At 38.3% G+C, this 20,756-nt stretch overlaps 1 long non-coding RNA gene across 3 annotated transcripts; it reads left to right on the forward strand.

Annotated features, from left to right (window-relative positions):
* The first annotated feature begins 2,555 nt into the window (after positions 1 to 2,555).
* LOC111263244 (uncharacterized) lies at positions 2,556 to 19,474 on the forward strand. Of its 3 annotated transcripts, XR_015312224.1 has the most exons (5): positions 2,556 to 2,637; positions 3,100 to 3,765; positions 8,011 to 8,273; positions 18,884 to 19,002; positions 19,258 to 19,474. It is a non-coding gene; the product is annotated as an uncharacterized LOC111263244 (long non-coding RNA). The 3 variants fall into 3 exon arrangements; XR_002682110.2 differs by having other exon boundaries at positions 18,884 to 19,474; XR_002682111.1 differs by lacking the exons at positions 18,884 to 19,002; positions 19,258 to 19,474 and adding an exon at positions 14,517 to 14,899.
* Positions 19,475 to 20,756: the final 1,282 nt, after the last annotated feature.

The raw sequence follows: 20,756 nt of genomic DNA on the forward strand, positions 1-20,756 counted from the left end.
ATTAACAAACTTCATTTCCCATGTGAACTTTGTTCTACCCTTACTTTATTGTATGTAACAATTTTTAAGTAGGGAAGTGTCCGAAAGTAGACAGAAAGCTGGCAATACCATTATCGGTAAAGGATTAATTATGTATGAAGATCATACAAAGCTTATAAAGTAGCTAACAATGGGGCCTACCTACCTATCCTTATCATTATAATAACCGTGATACTGAATACTTTGTTTTATAATAAGCAAATAAGCTCTTCGTGAACCTCTCGAATGATGAGGTTCCTACAGGTGATCAGTAGGGGGCATTTAAAGCAATCCATAAAGCTTTAGAACATCTATACAGTCTAATTTGGAGCCTATTCAGAGTGTTGCTATGCGCTGATTCTATCTATTTTTTATTTTTCTAAACTGAAATCTTTCTTTTAGAATCGAATGAATTATATAATTTAGAGTAAAGCGGGCTAAATACAGTGCGTTGTCTTCTGTCGATTTCGATAGTCGCTAAAAAAAAAGCAGCGCAGCTCTTTGCTCTCCGATTTAGATTGTTATATGACTATGATTTTATTTTTAAAATTAAAAACAGAAAAACTGGCTGCTTATTTTATGGGACACCGCACGTTTTCATCTTATAGCTTTTCGAACATCAAGACAAACAACATTGTGGAAACACGATCGCATATCCAAACCGTACCCAAAAGAAAGGCGAAGACAACCAAAGCTGAAATACCGTATACTTTTACGTTTCATACATTTCTCATAAGCCGTCATAGCAGTTTCAATATGACCGTTATTTTATAACACGATGTGTAGAATTCAACATTTTACAGCAAAAAAAACCTAATGTCTTTTTTCAATAAAGAAGGATCTTACGATGCCTACTTCGACAACAGAGACGTGTAAGACACAGAGGCCTTCGTGTCAAACGAGTAATTTACATGTACGAGCTGTTAGATGGATTTCGATACTACTATAACCTTGAGCTAAGTGCAAAGCCAATGAAAACTTCTCATTGCGCGACTTTTCACCGTAAAGGTACATGAGTAAGGCATTTATTGGTAACGACGACGGAAAATAGTGAGTAGCCAATCTTTTTTCGCTATTTAGTTGCGATCGCACTCCACGGCCGTCATTTTTTCTCAAAGCAAGGCATTAAGGCTGCATCAATTATAACGACAGATTAAAGGATTAGCACGGCGGTATGACCGCGTTCCGCTATACTCTGTAAATTTCTGTATAATGTTTGCATCGTTTTTACATTTTTCTTATAATTTAATGTTTTGACAAGCTGCCAAATGTGTTCCTCCATAAATCAAGTCACGGCTTCAGATAGAAAAGTAAATGACTGTCAAACTATTCGAACTTCTGTGAAAAAAGTTGCCTATCGTTGCCGGTGAGTATGGGTTACAATCGTAAGACAACTAACTCTTCTTCGAAGCGTCACAGGGGGAATACGCTTTGCTTGCAACAAACTTTCTGTATCACCGCGTCGATACAACAAAGCTACGTCTACTATAAGTATGGCTGACAGCAAGTACGGGGTAGGCCCGCGTACGTTTACTAGCTAGATGTACGTAGTATACGGTGTTTAAGCGGCTTTCGTCACAGGTAAAACTAACCAACGCATGAATGTCTGAGTGCTATAAGCGTGCCGTTTGCTCGAACATGAACTTTGACGGCACTGTTCAGACAATTAACGCTGGACGAAGCCGACGGCTTATTAATATTGTGAGCAACTATATACTCCTGAGGAAGCTCGATAGAGTGCCGGATACAGGAAACCCGTAGGGGAGTTTCGATATCATACGCATTATAGAACGAATGAACAAATTACGTTTCTATTATACGTAATGCAATCAAACAAGGTAAACATACTAGTCGTTGCAAGGATATTGGTATGTATTTATGTGAGTACGTTATGACGTATAGGTTATCTACCTTTGTTTCAAACAAACTCTGTAGTGCATACCCATGATTGAGCACAGAACTTGGGCCCTATACTTCTATATATAATGCATTTAGGATAACACGTTCCTGATGGCAAAACGATTTCTTCAAATTACCATCAAATACGTAGCATAGCTCGTTTCAAAATACAGAAACATAACCATATTTAACGTTGTCCCTGTTTGCGTTCTGGCCGAATACTTGCATCGTTCTTTATTAACTGCATCGTACGAGTGGCGAATTGTGCAAAGCCGCGGTAGCTCGAAATACTGGATGCAATTTGTACGACGTACTATACGTTATAATATAGATCAGATAATAATGACACGACAGATGTATGCGCTCCCAGATAGTACTCTACCTTCTGTTCTCGGTATCTTCCGCCGGCCAATAACGTATCGTTCTTTGACAAGCGGTCGTCATCGTTCCTCTTCTATAGTGCGACATGCTGATGCTACTCGGCACCTCCCAAAAAGAGGGTAATCCAAATTTTGTCTGACGCTGCATGAAGAATCGGGTAAGCGACTGCCCGTTCACCATCGTAGACGTCAAGACATACGTGGACGGGGTCAAAATATAAAGCTTCATATCGCTGGCCGGCTTCAGTCTTTTTCAATCGTCAAGTGGATGGAGCGATAACAAAGAACATGAAGATTGCAGGAATCGCACAACGACAATGTCACGAACAGGACAAGCAGGGTCGGTAGGGAAAATCGAACTTCGATGCCGATTATTATTTTTATTTTATTACTTCTTGAGAAGGCCACCATTCCATATTGTGTACATGAATGGCGTAGTGAACCGCATCAGGAATAATACAGCTTATGTAATAAGTAAAGTATGACATTTAGTCGAAGCCTGGAAGAGGCAGTAGTTACTACGACAGCACATAGTAATGCAACGCTTTAGAGCAGGGCAGCACGCTGCCATAGGCACTCATGTGCTGAACTGTATCGCGGATCATTGTGCGGCGTGAAGTGGTCTAGCTTAGTTTTTTTCACAACAAAATATCTCCTCATCAAATGTCTCGCATTCTCCTACATTGTTTCATGAATCCAGTGTTGACACAAGTAGGTTAAACTAACGTTTTCATCAGTTCCTCGTGGCTCATTCTTTCGTTTGCAACCTTCCTCTTTAATCTTATTTTTTCGGATTTTCCAGTACCTCTGCTCTCTGTCTGTACGTACATGTGGGACTTCGATGTGAGATCATGAACGCGCGACTAGAGAGTTGGGCATATATCAGTGCGTCTATTTAGTGAATCCATATACGCCCAGGCACAAACATAGAGTAAGACGTTTTAAGGAATTTTCTCTTTCACCCTACTATTTATTCACGGTGTAACTCAGTGGTCTCTAATGTGCGGCAGTCGATTCCACCGTAATAGATATCTACCTCGGGCTTCGTTGTGATCTACTAAACATTTGTGTGTTTAGGAGTCACTTCGTTTATAGACACGGCGACGTGGAAGCTGACGAACCAAACAGACTACCGACAATAGCCTTGGGGACGTTAGAATTCTGGCAAGGATAGAGCCAGACAAACCGATACCAGCGTTAGAGAAAGATGCAACGAAGACGTCAGATAGGAAGCTCACAGGCGGGTCTGTTGAGACAAAGGAGGTCCTAAAGCAGGGAAAGAAGTCGAATGCAGTTTATCTTCAGAGTAAGCCTAATAAACGAGGTAGTTAATCGAAAGGGAAAAAGATCGGTCCGGAACAACGGGCAAAATAGGAAGACAAAAATGAAAGGCAAGAAGACAGCGAAAACGCGTGACGGTCCCAGCGGAAACAAGCAGCGGATTTTCACAAAGGATTCTACTATTCAGGTGAGAGTCCTTTAAAAAAAGAAGCTTAGTACTTTTTGCGAATTGGGTACCAACACGCAAAAGCAGTTAGAAATAGGACAGTCCAATTTTTCAGGAGGCGTTTCCACTTACGATTCCTTTAGGTGTAAATACTGATGTATCAAATAGGTTGAGCCTGACAATGTGCTGACCAGTTAGCGCATGTATTCTACTGGTCATACAGAAGAATTGGTAGAGCAAAGGCAATCTATTTGGACAACCAATTTTACTATTGGGAACAGCGTGGCTGTAGAAGAAGGTGCTGTCGACCTTCTGTGGAGCTTTAGGTAAAATGCACGCGTAAATTCTCGAAATCTTATAAGGGTTCCTGAAACAAAATAGCCATGATTAGACGGGTCGGTTTCAGTTTTAGCGTTAAATAGGTTTATTCCTGAATAAGCTGTCATAGCTCAAATCGAAGTACTTTCTGCTTTTCATATGCCTACATACTCTAGCGCCGTACTTATATAATGTATATCTCTCTACACTAAATACATTTTGCACACAATAAGATGTTTACTAAAGAACATAGCTTCAGAGTTCTTTAAAGTTGAGACTTGAAAGGTTGATTAAATAGCCATAAATTAGAATGTGTTATATGTACATACAAAGACACGTCTATCGACATCTGTTTGCATCATCCATATATATATTTTTATATATATAAAATTTCCGTGTATATATATATATACACGGAAATTTTTCCCGTATTCTACAGACGCCCCGGTGACGTCATGCAGATAGATCATATCCCGAAATAGCAAAAAGCGACATAATGTTAGAGAAAAACAGAATATGAGCGTTTGTCTTCTGTTACATTTACGTACGTATCTATATATCCTTATATAGCTCTGTCAGCTCTTTTGCGCCGTTTTTTGTGAGTCTTTCTTTCTTTTTGTGAGTTCTTCACCTCGATTCTTGTGAGCGAATCGTGAGCTCCAAAGACTAATCCAAGCGACACACCACGACGATGGTAAGATGCTTGTTGTTTTAAACACGAACTTGTTTGACTCCAATATATTGAATCTGCAAAATTTGCTTTTCTGCTGGCTGCGGCCAGAATCCACCAAATTCGGTGGTGCTCCATCTCTATGTAGATCTTCAATGATTGGCGTGACACGCTTAGAACTTCCAATTGGTCTGAATGAGAGAACAATGAATGAGGGTACAACGAGCACTTTTTGTCTATTCACTTTCGTTCATAGCCGTTTTAGCTATATGTAGCATTGTAAGTATAGTAGAACTGGTGTACCATTGAATAAAATAGGTCTATTTATTAATATTATGCTACAATTATAGCATTGTTATACAGTTACAAGACTTTTGTGGTGTAAAAAAGATTTGTTTTGTGCATTAAAAATCATTTGGTAGTGTTCTTCTTATATTTTGACTAACATACGTTTAGAAAATACTTTTCATATATATTCATATATATATATATATATATATATATAAATATTCAGAAAATTAGAAAACATATTTAAGACCTTAGCAAAGACTCACTTGTGTAATGTCAGTCGAGTCCAGGTTCGTATGCGCGTCGACGGTTTATTTTTTTATGTGAAAACACATACTCATATATTAAAATGTGTTACGGTTGAATTGCGATAATTCAACCTACCGATAGATGATCGCTAAACTTCTCCTCTAGGGCTACATTTTTCATGTAGCAAACTTTTTCGTAGACAATAATTTTGTAACTTGTTATTTTCATTGTATCAGTAGTTAGATGCCTGACGATTGATTCAATGTGCATTATGTATAATTATTATAATTTCGTTATCAATTACCCCCAATTTTTTGCTGATATATATTCTGTTTTCAAAATCGAAACCTACATCAAGAAGCATGCTTCACTTTATTTCCGTCGAAGAATTTCTGTCGAAGACTTATACGTTACTGTGACGTCCTCAGTGAATTTATAAGTGGCTGTATTGGATTATGTGGTTTCATACATTAATTCATTTGATGTTTAACATCCTTACGTCAGGCATAACACCGAACGAGGTCGTTTTGATGTTAGGATACATTTTGTCAACAAAGTTATAGAAAAACAATTCTTCCCCTGAACATCTACCGCTGTCACATTAAACTCAGTTTCAGAGTAATCATTTGCCCGAACATAAGACTCTCAGATGTCTGCTTTTAGGTAAGGAGCATACAGCGCTTAACCCAATAGACGATGCTGTGCGCTTACGCCACACGTAACAGTCGTTTTCAATAGAAATATTACAACTTTTACAACACTGCGTTCCCCCATGTTGTTTTTCCTTTCATAGCAGGAAATGATAGCTACGAGCGAGACGTATTCACTAGGTTACTGATATGGTAAAGTTGTTTAGCCAACAGCTTCCACTATTGGTTGATTCCATCAAACAGAAGATCTTTACGTCATGCTATCTTTCCAGCATTGGTTACGCCAGTTTTTAGCCCAGCTATCAACCAATCATTATAGTACAACATTGTACCAAGGCGGTCAACCAAAATGGCACTCTAATTTAAATTAAGTTAAAAAAAACAGCCGTTCGAGGAGCGCGTATGAGAACACTATAATCTAGACCAGTAGCACCGACATAAATCCCAATACCGTCTTAATTTCTAAACATCGAAATGATATAATTGGGCTTGCTAATGGCATGTGGCAGTAGCTGCTGCAAGAAAACAAGTACCCCGACCACCTCTGGTTCAAATCTTGGCGCCGGCGTATTATAATCAAAGATTTAAGAATAGGAAAAAAGGAAAGGCTAATAACTACAGAAGCCGCTGATGTGATTACCCTGCCGCCGGTTGAAGTAATAGCAGACAGAAACGATAAGACCCTATCTAGTATTTTTTGAAGCAAAACCGAGTGGTTTTGCTTCAAAGGGAGGCCTCCGAGAATCAGTTTGAAGTATAACTTAACATATAAATAAATGAAATACCAAACAGACAGCTGTAAATACGTGAGTAATTAACCAGCTGTTTACGAAATTAGAATACGAGATTTTTGACTTAGCATAAGCATATGGCACGGTATTTTGCGTTAGCTGAAACAAAGGGCTTCGTCTAGAAGCAAAACATACACATATGCAGAAAAGAGGTTTGTATTAGGGGAAGAAGATCGCTGATAAAATACCACAAAAACGAAAGAACGCGTGGTCGCTCTTTAGGAAGTCACCAGCGAACTGATTGGGTATGGACTTTGAAAAAACATTTGATATCAACCCTAAATTTAAAAGCGTCTATCAGTGAAAGCTCTGAATAGAGCTGCGCTATATGTGAGAACCTCTTGTCCTCTATAACTTCGGAGTGTATACAAATAACGCACCGTACAGTCAATACAATTGATTCTGTATAAGGTCCAAGTTAGTTTATTTCAAAAGTAGACCTTCTTTGTGACGCGGAGATTGTAATGCTAAGTGCAATTTTTCCAATATTTAATTTTATTGGTATAATTATACTTTCTTCACGCCAGCCTCAAAAACGTCAATCTGCTGTTGTTTTCTTTGTGTCAGCTTGTAGTAGCTAAATAAAGGGGACAAATGAGCTGGAATAATCTATCAGTCAACGATCCGCATCGAGAAGAGCGACGTCTCATGTTTTGGCTACAACGATCTTTGCAAGGAATCCAGATTCTGTGGTTAACTTTCTTGCTTCTAGCACAGAAATCAAAAAGAGTAAACTTGTTATAGTACGTTCAACTTGATCATAAGCTGGATACGGCTTAATAATGTCTCGGATGTAAGAGAAGCAGCCACCAACGTAGATCCCGGTTAACTATCGTGACAATGTTTGCTTATAACGGTTTTTGGTCCTGTTTATACCCTAGTTTTCTGAACTTTTGAAGCATTACCATAGTAAACCATGGCTCACAGCTAATATGGTTAGAAACATAGCTCTAATAGGAATTTTGGTCGCCAGCTTTTCTCTTACTACCTAAGAGCTGGCTTTTTCTATTCTAAATAGTAACCAGTTCGCGGGTGAAGCCCATATAAATTTTCATCTACGGGGTATACTGCTTCACAACTAGTCTTGACTTTGATAAAATAGTTTCACTATATATCTTGGCAACAACTTACAATTAAAAGTAACCAATTATGAAACAGTGTTAATCCTTTAGACTATTTTGTTGCGATATACTTTTTCTATTAATATTATCCATATATTAGGATGAACGACCATGTATTCTACACTATCATACTATCAATTTGGAACCATCTATTTTACACACAGTTCTTTTGATTCCAGCCGAAGCGTATCGACGGATACGATTTATTCCTAGCTTTCCTCGTACCAATGATCCTGTCGATTAGGAAATTTATCAAAGGAGACGACTGATCATCGCGATGTGCAACAACGGCGATGACCATGATTCAACAGAGGCCCTATCTTCCCCCACAACAGAATGACTTATATCTTTATGTGACACTCTACTAATCAAATTCTACATGGGAGTCGACAAAACTCATGCGCGAGGAAGCTCATTTTTACTATGATTTTCTACCTAAAAGGTAAGATTTCGTTTTCGTCACTAAGTCGTTTATCGGATTTAAGGCATAACTCACACAGACTTTACTATATCGCTATTTTGGCTTGACAAAAATTTGCTAACGCATAAGATACCTGTACCCCACAAATACAACAGTTAGATGAAAACAAGAGGGTTATTAAAGAGAATCAAGATATATGTAAATAAATCATCGTCTTTATAAAATGATTGAAGTATCGTAACGTGCGCAATGAAATAACGTATCTCACACGTATAGGTTAAAATTGTATCTATTGAAGGGTATCTTTAGAAATCTAGACTTTAACAAGAACACCTTCGAAGCGAGCTATATTATCATGCGAACAATGTGCCATTCTCCAATCTGACTAGCCGCTACATAACAGGAAACCAGGAATGATAGAGCTGATTTATAATAATCCCGCCTGTGAAAAAACGATTTACGTGCCCGACGCCAAACGATCACTTCTAAAATAATGTATTCATCTCGTCGAAGGAAAGCAATTTATATCTGGAACTCTTTTTGCTTTTCCATATACCTCACCACCTTATGGACTTCATCTATGTTGTATCCATATTAGACCAATTACCGAGTCCGTTATCAAGTGAGCCTTATGTAAACATAACACGCACGCTTTTCACGAATGATGCCTGCAGACACGATGCAGACTCAAAAATAAAGTACGCTTTTGTGCATCGGCACCGTTGTTTTCTGCCTATTACTCTGCACATATAAGATCTCGAATTGGGCAAATATAATTATTGGATCTGCCGCATAGGGAAAAAATAGCGTTTTCGTTTGGGGAGATAACCGTAATCGAGCTAGATTGGCTCTCGAAATATAGCATTTTTACAAAGACACGATGAATATTTCGAGCTTTTCGTTCATGCTGCCGTTTAGCGTTACTTTAGACGGCTGGCTATCAGCATGAAATAGGGCGTGTCTACGCTATTTAGAGAACTGCAGAATGTACCACGCCTAACCTTAAACACATCGTTCAAGAAATTAAAAAACAATTAGGCTTATTTGTTAGCCGGCAAATTGCAGATTTGTACGTGTTTGGCGCTTACAAATGCTGCATTTTCCATATGACAAAATTTGGCATTCAGCGATTTATTCTGTCCATCTTCTAGAGTGCATCAGTTCGTTTACCATAATTAACGCATCGGAACTATTAACTTACTCAAAATTAAAAAAACAATCGAAAAATGCAATTTCACCTAGTTACCTTACGATATAAGTGGCATAACACAATGTTGGCCGCCATTCTTAGCATAAAAGTAATTTTTTGCGGTGATACCGAACCTTCAGTGTGACTGACTTTCATAAAATCCAAGTGCAATTTTTCCCACCCATATAAGTTTATTTTCCCATTTCTAATACCCGAACATTAACTTTAGAAAAGGGTAATTGTTACTAGAGAAAATACAGTGCTGCTCTATATTTGTTTGTCTAAATTTTTATTATTAATATTACATTAAATTATTGCTGCGATGTATTCGTCGCTACGTAACAGGCTACTGCTGCTTTAACCTCAGATATAGTGCCAGACTCTGGACCTTTTTATTACCCACGTACTTTAGGTTCGCGAATGTATATGATATTTTTGAATCCAATATGCATTTTTGTATTGTTTATGTCCATTGTCTCGACTATATTCAGTTCCTGCGCTCCTAGGACTGCAGCGTTGATACACATATTCTACTTACAACAGCAACATTACGAGCTTCAATACTCCGGCACTGGGTATTTCCACCTTGCCAGGTATTCTCAATTCCCAGTATAGTAGTAAAAAAAGAAGGGTACCGCAACGGCACAGCTGACCCATTGGGCACCAAAATTCGTATAGCAAGTACGAAGTCATAACATCTATGTGATTTTCGTATCGGTTGAGCACAGATCGGGGAAGCCCATCTTTCAGTCAGGGAAAAACGCTAATCTTCAGGAGAAATCCCTAAATGATGATCCGCACTGGTTCGTGACTTATACGGAACACCCGTACTTCCGTTCCGCCAGAACGCCTTGTCCTAGTTAGATTTTTCACCGCCTGCTAAGCACGTTACGTACGCTACAGTCGGTACTTGAGACACTAGCAAATTTCTTTCGGTCAGTCTCTCACAGTAAATACATAATGAAGCCGCTCGGAAACATTATAGAGTCGTCTTTGGAGCTGAAAGAAAAAAAATTATACAGTTATGCCAGTCGTACCGTTATAATATTCTGGTTCTTACATACAATTATGTTTAGCCCATACGTGGACACTCAGTAACCAAATCGATAGCTCTACATAGACTGAAACGTCAAGAACTTGAATAAATGAAACAATAATGTAATTCTTATTTAACAGCTTTGATCAGGCATCTTACCGGTATCTCAGTAGGGTAAACAGATCTTTTGCATACAGCAACAGCCATCCCCTGTCGAAATATCAATGTTTGTTATGCATGCTTCGAAGAGTGTAACATGCGTGATTTAAGACGAGGACTACGTGATACCGCGTTGCACGTCCGGTGCATGGGCGGCATGCAGTGGCGAAACGTCTTTGCTTAAACATTTTGTCCCTCCGAAAATGGACAGAATACTTCAGCTTGTAAACTTTTGCTAGCCAGGCTCTTCTGGTAAACCTCTCTTTCGTAACCTGCGCTAGGACTTTGCGGTTGGGTGGATCGTCGGACTTACATGTCTGCTTGCACCTGATTCTATATATTGGATTATATGGCAACTAATGCCAGTAGATTGGTATCTACAGGCTAGCGCTGTTTATGGGAATTACCATCTTGACCTTAACCTGTATATGGCATAGATATACGTATTTTTACAATCAAATATTCATAACTTTTCACATTAGATCGAAAATACCATCTACCATGACATTGGTCGTATATGTATAGGCAGATACAGAATATCCTATAGTAAGTTCGCGTAGGCCGATAATACACTTATCTCAGCAAAAGATTCAGCAGAGCATAGTCAATGGAGTCAGTGTCTATAAAAATAGAAAACGCTATCTTTAAGAAATTTGAAATTTACTTAGTAATCGGATTGCAGAGCTATGTACAAAGTACGTAGAGGAAAAGTGCGTTATAGTACAAGTTTACCGCTAAATCCACACACGATCTGATTATGGTGTACTTTGCCAACTGCCTCTGAGAGGGTAGCTACCATAAAATTTCAAAATGTATCCATTCATGCGATACTCCCGGTATCCCGTTTCTTAGCGCCTAACTAGTGCGCGTATAAGAGTGCGCACCCTCTGTTGTAAATACAGACTCAACTTTGGGAATTTCCATTAATTCTCTCAAAAATATAAGCTCTGCGTTAACGTAAGAGTCCTATCACAATACACTGAAACTTTTCAAACCCATTTGTTAATACCTTTTTAACCCATGAATCACGTGTCATCTCGTGTATTGCATGTCTGATCTACCTTCTGGAGATTTAATTAGACTTTCTTGAAATTTGGCTGAAGACCACAGAATAAAAGCAAAGTAGAGTCACAATTCAAGTCATCGTACATCTGTACGCAATGGACTGTAATAGGCAATGATTCCTTAGTTTAATGAGATTATAAAGCTTATTATAATTAACTTTGTATCGCTTCCTGGCGTTCCTAAGGTTTAATAGTTAATATTTTTTTTATTGACGTACAGATCTTGCTCTTCATTCATTGTGCAACGCGATTATGTAAATCTGAAGATTACGCACTAACAACTGTCGTGTCTCTAGAAAAATAAGGCAGTGATACTGTCTTTGCCCACGTACCGAAAAATAAAATAAAAAATTATCAAACTTGATAGTAATAAAGATGTGGAAAATTCTTGCTTACTCACCCTGAGCGATTTTGCTCTCAGTTCAATAAAATCTGAAGTAACTATTAAATAAAATTGAAGCTATCTTATAGGAATTTATTATCACTAGCATTTTTCAGGAATGCTGATTTCATTCATTCAAAAGTATCATACAAAACGGTTCGATTTTTCGACCAAAACAAACAAACGGTTCGACAAACCACCGGTTGTTTTATTGGTACTTAGTTTTATGCTGTAAGTATTATTCAAATCAGGACACGTCTATCTATAGGTTAGTGTGTTATTACGATTTCCTTGAATATAAATACACGCTAAAACGTGGAACTTCGAGACCAACAGAAGCGTAAAATTGATCTGAAACAATTGGGCTGACCTTAGCCAAACTTTGGTGCTAATCAGAGTTTAGCCGTTTAAATTCATCAAAAATATTAGGAGAAACATCCTTGCGTATTGTTATTATACCAGTTATCTTTCTGGGCAAAACATCCAGATCCGCACTATGTAAAAACATAGTTCTAATTAAAAACACATAAAGTAAAAAGGTAACTTCTCCTTGTTACCAAAAATCCTTACATGAATGAGTCAGTCGTCAACTTATTTTTTTGCCGATTTTTGCAAATGCAATTCTACAACGAAACGTAGCGAATTATATTCTCCGATTGTTCAAAAGTTTTCGAGTAGATCTTCAAATGGGACAATAAGAAGTTTAGCTTTCTTTTGCTTTTCGTTGTTTTGTAAACAGCTTCCTCTCAAAATATAGATGTACATAAGCGTCAACAACGACAGACGTTCTCAAATACGGTGTCATCATCAACGATTTTAAACTCAGATTTTGCCTGGTGAATACTAGCAGGCTCAAAGAATCGCTAAAAATATTAATACGTCTTGATTATCTTTATCCCGCACAGAAATCGGATCTTCGGAATCTTTCAAATCAGATCACACAAAAAAGCTAACCAACTATAGAAAAAAAGCAAACCCAATTTGTAACAGCTCGGCTTGCTCCGCCGAAAGATCATCACATCGTAAGCCACTTGTGTACCTTGACAGGGTGTCACAGCCGACCTAATCGGTAGGGTGATTAATTGACTACGAACTAACAACATAGGCAATGAGGAGAATCGCAGCGTTCCGCCGAAATATAGGCCCTGCTTAAGGCCGTCACCTGTCTGACCGTATCTGTTAGCGTTCATTTAAGCCTTGTGCCCAAGCGGTTTTTTTCCAGAGAACATGGTTTGTTTGTCTGTTTGTTTTAAGTAGGTGTCATCAGTATCCCTTTAATTCTAGTTAGAAGAATGAATTGTCGGAGACTACGTTTGAGCGCACCGAAAATTTTGCTAAAGCGTCTACCTAACGAATTTTCGAATATTCGAAATTTCGACTTAAATAATGTATTAGTATGAGCTAAAAGCCCGCCTTAGAATTTATCTAATAACGCGCATAGTAAGCCACAATCGGTGATGATTATAACAAGCCACGCGTGAAGCGATATCTGCGTTCTAATAGGTATTTACATAAGTAACGAAACGCCAATTGGCGATATCTTCTATTTAAATAGTAATTGAATACATACATAATTACTATGCAGTAAACTTGACCCATTTTCGAGTCAGACCCAAAAACTACCGCACCGACAGCAAAATTCAAAGTTCTTTGAGCTGCATAGAAGCCTTTAGCGAAGTCATATGCTATTTAGACATTATAACAATAAGCTTAGAGTGTTTTGGTCGTATCGCGAGTGATTTAAGTTTGGCGCACAATGACCACTGACCTGCGGAACTTATTAGTAGCTGAAAACAGAGCCTTTTCTCATAACAGGCACGGGAAACGACAGCAGCTCTTACCCAAATTATAGCAGAGATCTCACTCATATGTGTGCTATCTGGTCACGAAACTTCAATGTCTCTATTGACGTACTGCGTATTAGCGAAGGGCCTAATATAATGCCATAATTTAACGCAGTGTTGTCAGTTTTAAAGATATGTGAAAGTAAGTAAATTTTCGCGTAGGCAGGAGTGAAAACAGCACGTTGCATGCACGAGAGGAGGCTAAAAATAGGCGTGAAGTAAGCTACGTCGTTTTATCGGGTACCTATTGATGAAGTGACTTAAACTTATGGCATCAGTTATAAATCTGACAGACTTGAGGCAAGATATCTAATATATTCTATATAGAACTCACAATACCTGATATAGACTATGCAAGATGTCGAAACTCAAAATAATAATTGCAACATAAAAATGCAATGAGTAGGTAATAATATACCCTGTTACGATTAGTGTTAGCGCTGTGAAGTTAGCGATCACAGTATGATAGTACAGATTTTCTATTAGAAAAAGTCTCAACCCAGCTATTGAATTTGCCTGTTGATATCTTAAATCCGTTCAATATAAAAAAAACCACAGACGAAAAATCCGTTTTCTAAATCGGCTTTCAGGTTGTGATGATCGATGCAGGCCAACGAACCACTATAAAAACAAATTCACTTATATCTATTGTTGTTATTATTACTATTATTGTTTTTACAGCAGTCGTTCATTTAGCAGGCTTAGAATAAATAAATAAAATGTGTGTTATTAACATAAGAATTATGATTTTGAAATTATTTCACGCCACGAAAATCAGTGAATCGAAAAGGACTTTTGATTTTGCCTAACAATCCATTGTTAGCTTGTCCTGACAACAGATTATTTTATACACTTTGCATTATATTGCGGCACAGAAACTACGAGACTGAAGTTCTAGTATCCGCTGCATGTCCCAACTAAGCTAGTTAGCATGCGCAAACCTCCTCCTTGTTTATATGTTGATTCGCATAGAAGCCAGCCTTTCTTACCCAGTCGACCTCATCGCGCGTTAGGCATGTCAGAGCGTAGTTAATGAAGCTCTGCTGGCCCGAGCTTTCCGATGACAGCAGCTGAGAACGCACGGTTAGATCAGACAGTCAAGGGATGAAAATAGGTCACTCGACTTGCCCACTGATGCCCACTTGTGAAAGAGGCCCGTAAATGTGCAAAGGTAATGAAGAAAACTTCCCCAGTGAAAATACCTACCAATGGACTTACTTACGTATCATTTCAGTGCTTCACTTGGGTCTCGCAATGGCTGAAATCATACGAAAACTCGTAGAAATCAATAATCATTGAAACTCGGTTACAGCAAAGTGGGTTTCTATGTGAATGACAATCAGTCTTTGTCAAACCAGCTAATGATAAAGCGGTAACCAGCGCAGTGCACAAAGCCAGCTAAGTAAATAAAAATAAGGTACAAAATGTACATATGTACAATACACTATCGCTCACTACTATCTCACAGTCTTTATGTGTTACAATGTAATAATAAAAAAAAAAAAAACGAAGTGGTGCCTCCATTATTATCGTCATATTGTTCTAACTAACTTTATTCTAATAATCAAACTAGTTTTGGCACTTTGAACTCTTGGGGGGCGTGCCCGCGAAAGGCTATATCAAAAGGACCTTAAAGGATTAGAGTGCCTAAATCTGAATACATCATGGCGTTATAGCTGAAACCTTAATAAGAGAGAGGAGTACGTTTTTGCGTAGTTCGGCTACCTAAAGAGCCCAAGTACGTGAAAAGCCCCAGTACTCTGTCTTGATTCTGGTAAAATGCCTAGGACTAATGTGAATCGATCATGATTCAAATTGAGTTTTGTCAGACGTCTTAAGACTTTGGTTCAGCATGGATAATAATCTCGTAAGGGTACGTACGAAATAGGATGGTGCCTGCTTCTGACAGGTAAAGCTCGATTTTATTTACTTCCGTTTCAGGTACTGTCTGGATTAAATCACCACATAAGCACATATTATATAATTTAAGGGAACGAAAAAAGGGTGTACCATGGTTTCTAGCATACACGTATCTCTTCTGGTCCTCTAAATGGAAATAATTAATTTAGCTTTGTCACTTACAACTAAAGTAACCACGGTCCATGAGTTGCTTTTTAGATTAAGACCATGAGTGTACTTCAGGAGTGAAGGTAGCATTTTAAACTGTGTCCCTTTTTACCTTGACGTGCACACGAGTGTGTACACGAATATTATATCGGCTAATAGATAATTCTGTTAGTTGTATCAGCAAAATTCTGTCCTGTATTTTTCTTACGTCACACTTCCTGTTGATAAAAACAATTACATGTTATATACTATTGCCATACACTAGAATAGACTAATATTATTTAACAACAAGATACGCTGACATTTATAAAGCAATATTTTAAAAGCATCATAAAAATATTGGATATTTGATAATTCGCATCGTATCCTACGTACCAAAACCACGCCTCTTCACGAGACTTTACATGAATAGGGTTTCCATAGGAAAGATAAGGTTAGTAGGACAAAGATTGATTTTTCATTCTAAACGTATCTAAAACATAAAAAAGACTGTGGAAATGCCTGAGCAGCGTTTCGTTTTCCTTATTCTCAAAACACTAAGCTGGGGAACGTACTCAGTTCGAGGCACAGCGTGTGTGTTAATTGAACAGACTGCTGGTGTCCACGATATCACAGCAGATCATTATTATCTCGATCCTCCGAAACAAAACAATTTTAATAATCCTGGAAACGTCACTTGTTTGTTATCTTTGCTAGTAATCGAACAAAACGCAAATTTAGCTACTTATATTGTAAAGCTCTGTCCTTTTTTCAGGACTCGTTTTTTAAGAATTTACCTAATTAATTTAGAAATCCAGTGCAAATTACATATGAAATATAGTGATTTTGCCTTTAAAAAACCACACGTAGTATTGGCAAAGTGTATCATTGACTAATTACGCTTTCTGAACTTCATTGCTATAGTAACAAATACACCTTGTGGAGAGCTACTTCTCTACCTGTATTTTCTCGTTGCACTGGGTTGTTCCTCGCGGTACCCATATGGACCAACGAAACGTTATCAACCCTTATAATACCTGGCGGAACATGTTCTGAACGTTGTCTCAAGACATAGTTTTCCTTGATTAAGCCAATATCGTCAGTTATGCACATTTCCGTATATATATATATATATATATATATATATATATATATATACGCGCGCTACACGTTGCTCAAAGAATCACTTAAAGAGCAATGAGTGAAGTTTGATAAGTAGCAGTCAACTGTCCGATTTTCACTTACCACTTGTTTCGCGGAAGTTCCTCAGTGATGTAGTTAAATCTTCCTAGCCGCCAAACTTATGCGTCCGGTACACTGAAATTATTTGAATACCTCGTAGGAAATCTCTGCAAAAAGATTATGTTATTGCGGAAAAAAAAATATAGTAAGCTTGCTCATTACAATCTTGCGTTTTCATAGAGTTTTTGCTATAATTTGCCTGCCCAAATCAGCCCTCTCTACGGGATTCCACCTCCAAGGCTTGATGCATGATAACCATGCTTACGCCTAAGCAGCTAATTGCTGACAACATTCTGGATTCTAACTAATTTGGTAATGGAAGCTTCCATAAAGAAGAAATACAAATATTTGGCTCAAGTCTAGACAAGACCTCAGGCGCTAGACCAGGCGGCGGTATTTAAAGCAACTGGCCGGCAGTATCAAAAAATCCCAGAGATCAAAAATAAAACTCCCATTGATACAAGAAGACGGTACGGATCTAGTGTTTCCGGACAAGATCGTTTCATTACCCTCCGATAACTATGCGCGTAACGTTGAACAAATAACGCCAAGGGCAGTATATAAACGATATTATTTTGACTTATTTAAGTACGCTCAATACAACAAATAAGCAAAAGCTTACAAATACGTAGAAGAAAAGCGGTGAACTGTGTCCATCTTTGAAATTGTTGAAAGAACACAATTTCTCTATAGTCAATATATACAAAAGCCAAAACGTCATACGATAACATAGATCCATAATAAATCACCACTTGACATGTCGTTTCTGTGCGCAATGCGGTACCTGTTTTGCGTTGCTTAATTTAAAAAAAAAAAAAAAAAAAAAAAAACTGTCAACTATCTGCAAGGCGTCGGAAAAATCTGCTTAGACCTGCTTGTTGCCCTTCAGTATATCGATATGGGGTTATAATCCAATAAGCCTATAGGCTAAGTTAGAACGATTTCAACAAAGAAAATCCTTTTAGAGATAGCGATCATGTACAATGAACAAACAATGTATTCAGATAAAACGAAGAATATTCCGTGAACAAGCTGAAGAAAGGTTGTCTGTTGTCCGCAATGAATCACTAATTTATTTGTAACATAATCTGCAGGGCTAGAAGCTAAAATTGACGAAAAATCGACAATGACTAGAACCCTCATAAACGGACGGTTAAGCATCGTAAATCGTATTGTATTTGGCCAATAGTTACTTTGTAGGAATTCTATTGCATTCAACAAAAAAAGGAGCATTGAATTATTCTCTGGGCTTCTCACGAAAAATCTCATGTCTCGCTGACGCCTACAATGTTGATCACAGTTTTTCTTACTAGTATCAAAACTGAAGCAAAATATAAAGCAGCTTTGCCCTTAATCGTATAAGGACAAAGCGCTAAAGGGTCACGTGGAATAGTTACAGAAAAGTATATGCTTTCCATGAAGTGCTATGTCATGCCCCTTGTCCAAAACTAATCCGAAAGCTGTTTGATTGAATAAACCGGTTTTCTTTTTCTGGCCTTATAATTACGAGCAGACTGCCGACTTTGTGCACCTATTGGTTCTGTGATTAGTAACCCGCGATAACGGAATGTACGTTAACAATTGTATTTCTGCTACGAGTGCCCCTAAAGACGACTACATCTTCAACCGTTTTTCGTTGTTATTCCGGTTTCACGTATTCTCATTAAAGGTTGGCGCCTTTTTTGAGCGCTACATTTCTGCCTACGCTCATTTCTTCTACCAGCAACTTGGCTGTTCCAATGAACCTTTTTCAAATGGCGAGTCGCTTAAGGTAGAGTGAGTTTAAAGGTAGGTACAACAGGAAATCACCAAAAAGACAATTCGTTAGAATTTGCGAATATGTTAATGCTTCAAACCTATTGTAGTGTGCTTTTTCAGCATAGATTTGTTCCTGATACTTACAAAATGCACACAAACATAGGAAACCTTCGATTCTCATGGAGTGTGATTGTGAAGACCATCAACGAAGAATACGGTTAACATCTGCCTATATATAACCTGATTTTCTTATTGTACTTCTATTTGTAATTATGTATGAGACAGGTACACCTTGGAGTCAATCCTGAGAACGAGATTCAGCATAATATAAATATATTGCGTAACAAAACGATATTTGCGTTAGTTCACCACGTAATGCTACGTCAAGCAGGTAAATGAAAAAAATTGAGCTTAGATCATCTAAATGCTGAATACAAGCTCCTCGTGCACGCCATTCTCTGCGAAACCTAGAATTATTACTCCATTGAAAACAACAATAAAGAGTCATATGATTCCGACTAGACGTTTATATTCATTGCAAAAATAAAACACTTAAATGGGCCAGCTTGACTTGCCAAAACATACATTTATCTATTATGATAATCTTTTACTTCTTATAGCAACAGTCAATGGGTCTGAACGGTTGTATAATGATAAACCTTGACTCAAAATCCACTGACACCCATCTTGGCGGCACTGTGAAAATTCACACAGAAGTGCAGTATGCAAACTCCCCTAAATTGTCGTAACCGATCCCTTGAGAGAGCGGGTTTATCTTCTCTGTCAACAACAAAGCCCCAACAGTTGAAGGGAAAATGCTAGATTATGAATACATACATATATTATCGAACCCTGTGTGTGGTTCTTTTACTTTATCGGACGCGGATTATAGAATAACTGTGTTCGTATACATTTTAATTGATAGGAAATGGGTTCTACCGTTAGCCCGTTATTAGTGTACTTGACACTTATAGGAGCAGTAGATGTTATATAAGAAAGTTATCTGGAAGCTTTGTAGCTTTCAAATACATTAGTGAGGTTACTTAATGGGACTTGGTTGATTTTTTTTAAGACTTCTTGAAAACGTGGAATTGACGCATTGACACACCCAGTTAGGTGATGATACCCAAATGATACGTGGACACTCAGTGTAGAATCGGACTCAACCTCGACGGCTGGGCTTGCTTCCGCTGAACCTAACATTGACTAACGCAGGCCCTACCCTAGGCTTCGCTCTTCACCAGTGCGTGAAACGACATGAAACATTACTGCGGATTAGCAGGAGAAATAGTCGATACTTATGGACCAATTCGCCGTAGCCGCCTATGGGTTCCTCGTTTCACCAGTCGTGCTCTGTCCCAACACCTGTAAACCCGGAATTCTAGTCGCATTGTCTGCCTCCTCTGCAACTTCGAAAATGAATCTCATTCTCTGCTGGCGCCCAAAGCACTGTTCTTTCAAGATTTCGCTAGCTCCAATCGCTGTGAGTTGCCATCCCCCGATGGTAGCACAAATGATTCGCACAAATTCCGCTCGTCGTGTTATAGGCAACTCAAGAAAGGATCTGCGATGGAGGAAGTACTCTATTTTTTCTGCTTGGTCGGCAGCTTGTGTTGGGAGTAACGGGGACGCAAAGGCGTTCTCTGCTCTTTGGTTGCAATGTACGCATATGCCAGATTTCCAATTCTGTGTAAGTGGGACTATAGGCCCTAATGACCTATAACGATCTCTGTTACGTAAAAGTTTACCTCTCGTTCGCAGTGCTCTAGCTATTTTCTGATATC

Source organism: Varroa jacobsoni, unplaced genomic scaffold (assembly GCF_002532875.2).
Source record: "Varroa jacobsoni isolate VJ856 unplaced genomic scaffold, vjacob_1.0 scaffold_750, whole genome shotgun sequence".
Taxonomy (NCBI): domain Eukaryota; kingdom Metazoa; phylum Arthropoda; class Arachnida; order Mesostigmata; family Varroidae; genus Varroa; species Varroa jacobsoni.